Raw genomic sequence first — 4,844 nt, forward strand, 5'->3', positions numbered from 1 at the left:
CCCACTAGGAACCAGCGTCCCTTCTCTCCTGTGCACTCCTGTGAGTGGCCAAAGCTATAAAACAAAATCATAATGGGCTTTCCCCATGCCAGGTGGGGTGCTCGGCCTCGGGAACCATTCAGTGTGAGCTTTCAGCATTGTTGTAAAGATGTTTCTGACACCTGCCTTGCAAGTAAAGTCAGGGTCCAACTGTGCCTTCCCTTGACTCCAGCACGTACACTTGGCTGAGGCGAGGGCAAGGGCAGGGTTGTCCGCAATGCTCTCATCAGAGACGTTGCAAGAGGCACTCAGGTGGGAAGTGTGAGTCAAGAGGGAGAACAATTACCTGCTGTGCACTTGGCCCTGAGTTCACACCCCAGTACTGAAAAGGAGAAGGAAAGGAGGAAGAGGAGGAGGGGGGGGGAGGGGCAGGGGGAGGGGGAGGAGGAGGAGGGGGAGGGGAGGAGGAGGAGGGGGAGGAGGAGGGGGAGGAGGGGGGAGGGGGAGGAGGGGGGAGGAGAGGGGGAGGGGGAGGAGGAGACGATGAGGAGGAAGAGGAGGAGGAAGGGGAGGAGGAAGAGGAGGGAAAAGGAGGAGAAGGAGAAGAGGAGGAGGAAGGGGAGGAAGAGGAGGAAGAAGGGGAGGAGGAGGAGGAGAGAAGAACTTAATTCTGTTTGCTCAGCCAAACTAAAGAGAAGGGACAGAAAGCTGAGAATGATAACAATGAAATCAGTCTACAACAGTTATCTGTGTTGTGTTTATTCTTACTATCCCTATTAGAGGCCTTGTTCTGGGGATTTCTTGGGGGTGTTATTTTTGTTTTTTAAGAAAACAGTCCAACGAAATTGACTTGATCCTGGAGTTTTGGAAAAGTTTAAAGCTCACGAAAATTCTAATCGTGTTCAGATTTTAATAAGAAGTTTGCTTTGGCAAACAAAAGAATGGGAAGGTCCAATGCTGCCCAACCATTGACCTCTGCAAAAGGAGGGCCTGGCAGCTGTGTAAACTATGTGTCCGACCTGGAGAAGAAGGAAGGAAACGCTGTCCTCACTATTGATGGCCTTGTGACAGGATTCACAAGGGAAAAAGCACACAAGGTTATTTACAAGTTTTACATGAAGGGAATCTTAGATTGAAGACCCAAGACACAGGGAGACCTGGGGTGGTCATGGGGTGAGATGGCAGGCATGTGAGCCTGTGTCCTGCCCGGGTCCCAGGTCTTTCGGGAGAAGGATGCTCACCGCGCAGGCCCGGCAGCCCTCCGGTGAGGGTCTGGGACCTGCTTCAGGGGAGAAGGATGGCAGGGAGATGAGCAGGCCCTCCAACATCTGCTGCCCTCTCAGATGGATGGGGTGACATAACCTGAACCCCATCTCTGACTTGGAAGCCTAAGGACAGACCACCTGCTTTGCACTTCATTTTCCATAGAGTACTGACAGTCTTGAAAGACACACGTTATGTGGGAGGAAGGAAACCTCGTACTTAACTGTTTAAGTCTTACAAAAAAAAGTTTGCCTAGAACTTTTTACAGGCAAACCTGTGACGCCTGAGGGGCGTCCTTATGGTTTTAGAGCCATGCACAGTCCTCCCTTCCAGCTATTCTGAAGTACGCAACGTACGTGGTTAACAGCGGCCATTTTACTGTGTCTCACGTTACCCCAACTTACCTAGTGACCCTTTTCCCCTTTGCAAAGCTGGGGTTCGAGTCCTTTCATGATTTCTAGTGCTACTCAGCTTGGTTTGAGGCCAAGATCTGAGGAGGAAGAAGAAGATGGGGTACCTGGAGAGAGGGGGACCCCAGAGCCCCAGCCAGGAGTCCCTCCACACTCTGCCCTCTCTTCCCCTTGTCCTCCAGTCTCACACCGGCTCATGTCCAGCCTCCTGGCTCAAAGGAAATCAGCACAGGACTGATGTTGTGTAGGGAACACAGAACAGTATCAGTAAACGGATATAGTTTAATGTGGGTGAATGTTGGGGGCCCCTCCTCCACGGGACAGAGCATGGAAATGGGGTGAGCACCCCGCCCTCCACATGGGCTGCAGAGCCGGGCAGACCCTCCCCAGGGTCCCACAGAGAAACCGTCTCAGGGCTGCCAGGTGAGAAGGAGCAGGGGAGTAGCTTCTGGAAAAACAAAACCAGAAACTGGGTCAAGGGCATGGCCCTCAGCTACCGGAAGTTCATACAGGAAAGGTTTATGCTCAAGCTGGCTCCAAAAGGAGAATGATGTCTCCATAGGTGGAAGGTTCTGGAAGGCAAATCTCAATGCACTGTGAGGAAGACTTTACCAGCAATCAGTTATGTCTGATAAGGGAATGAGCCTACAGGTCTGGACCAAAGCTGACACCTGGCGTTCCAGACAGGACCCACTGGGCAGCAGCACTGCTGGGCAGCTGGGAGACGGAGAGGAAGACAGAGGCAGGATGCAGGGAAGGGGAGAGGGTGAAAAGTAGCCCACTGACTGACGTAGAGAACCAGCCTGCTCGGTGGTTCTGGGATCTCATCAGCTCGGCCTCAGGTAGTTCCAGAGCTGCTTGAGGAGTTCACTCGGAGTTAGGGAGGGAGTTGCCTGGTAACAGGACAGGTGGGGTCAGCCCAGACTACAGGCGCCCTTCCTCCTCCTGTGTGGTCGGCTGTCAACATCCCTGACCACCACAAGAACACAGCCTGTCTCTGAGAGACAGTCGGCTTCCCTTTCTCTAGCTAACCAGAGGGGATGTCACCAACTTCAAGGTATCACACACCAACTGCTAAGATGATGACAGGGGACCCAAGCCCTCCTCTCCACTGCGGTGGGGCCCTTTGCTCTGCATTTCTGTCCTCCAGGTGTCTGAGCCCTGGCTGGTTAGCAGGCAGGGCTCCTCCACTCTAACTTTCCACCTGACTAGCCAGGCCTCTGGGGTGGGGGTGAAGAGGAAGGGAGGCTGGGCAGGACTGGCTACGATCTAGCCCTGCTGGGTGCCATGGGCCGAGGCTTAAAACGGTGGACTATGTTTATTGACATTAAAAAAAGACTGATAAGCGATGGAGAAATACTTCCAACTTCAATTACAATAAGTGATCCGATCAAGATTAAACAATTCACGTGGGATCCAGTGACTCTCAGGTCACACTTGTGCATATATAAGCATCCCATAAACGAAGTGACAAGGGGAGGAGATACCCAGGATTGAAATTCGAGCACTGAGTGAGTCCTCAGCTGTGCCCAGCCCCCACCCCGCCCCCCGCCTCTCCCTGGACCCCCTCACCCCCCCCCCCCAGCTGCTGTGCTGTGGGCTCGGTGTCCCTGCTAGGCCTCCCCGGAAGTGTCAAATGACTACACAAACTCACTGCTGTGAGCGAGCTGAGTTCTTACCTTTGCCCTACCTGATCCTTTCCTCTAGCTAATTCGGATGGATTTCAACATCAGTTCTCCTTGCCATCAGTGGGCGCTCTCCCAGCCTCCCACCTGCAGCCCTCTCGCTTGGCCTGAACACCTGACATCTTTGATGTGCATGGTGTCCGTGAGTCAAGCCAGCTGCAAGTGTCTGGACATTTCCCAGTAAGAGGCGGTCAGGACCATCTCTGGTCCCTGAGAGGAGAGTGACGTTGAACCACCAAGGTCACTTTTTCGCTCTCCCACTCCCACAGCCTTCCGGTGAGTAACAGCAGCCCGATGGCAGGGAGACATGGCCTCAGCTTGTGACTCATTCACCTGGGACTCGGGACACCGTGGAGGAGGCCCCTAAACTGCCCAGGACAGAGAGTGGCCCCGGCTTGGGCAGCAGGCAGCAGAGCTCAGCCAAGGGTGAGATGAGGCCTTCGGAGACATCGGTGGCCGGCCTGGTTCTGGTGTCCAGTTTGCCCCTGCAGAGTGCTGAGAGACTGCTCCAGGTCACGGCCTTCAGCCTGCATTGTCACCCACGCGGACTGCTCCACAGAAGGGGAGGAGGGTCAGGAAGGGCTGGAGGAGAAAGAACAAACCAGCGGCACTCCGTTTCTGGCATGTCATCCTGCAGATGCATCATCTTCCTCTCCCTTGAGGAGCCTTCTCTCCCTGTAGAAACATAGATGTCTGTTTCCCTCGCAGCTGGATGTTCTCACGTTACAGAGACATCCCCAACCCCCGACATAGGCAGAAACAGCTAGAACCCCAAAACACCGTAGTAGGGAACCACCCCTCCCTGTGTGTGCACTCAACCGGTGTGTGTGTGAGGCCAACAGGTAATTCTTTCCTCACCCATGGATGAAGGGGAAGGACACTTTGGGGTTGCAACGAATGAATACCAGACAAGACACTTTGCAAAGGCAGCATGAGAACATCGGGGAAATCAAAGCAAGCGGCCACAGCGTGCCTGCAGGGCACTCGCTCATTTGTAGAAAGATCTGGATGGGGGGGTGGGGGGTGTAGAATTTGCAAAGCACTTAGAGCAGGAGGCAACTGTGGACTAGAGACCCCGGGGCACATGCACGGGACTGGACACACACACTGGGCCACGAGCATCTTCTCTGTTGCACCTTGCCAAAAGGCCAGCTGGTGGGGGGGGGGGGGGGGGGGGGAGACAAGATGGATTCATTTCCAAGACACCTGGTGTGCTGGAGAAAAAGATTAACAGGCAGAGATAGGGGACGGGGCTCAGATTTCTTCCCCAGAGAAAAGACTGTTTGTGGTGCTGCAAGGAGGCAGAGGATGATGCTACATTTAACAAAAAAGGACGTGGCTCTCCAGGGGTCTGCCCCCCCGGCACTTCCTGTGGCTACAGGTCCTCTCCCCCCCAACCCCCCCCCCCCCACCCGCCCGCCCTCCTCCCTGCTGGAGAGGCACACAGTTTGAAGTTGGCCCGCCCAAAGAAAGTCCAACCCGAAGGCTGGTCTCTGTCTAAAGTAAA

The sequence above is a fragment of the Dipodomys spectabilis genome, unplaced genomic scaffold (genome assembly GCF_019054845.1).
Source record: "Dipodomys spectabilis isolate Male_0828 unplaced genomic scaffold, ASM1905484v1 ptg000126l, whole genome shotgun sequence".
NCBI classification, from domain to species: Eukaryota; Metazoa; Chordata; class Mammalia; order Rodentia; family Heteromyidae; genus Dipodomys; species Dipodomys spectabilis.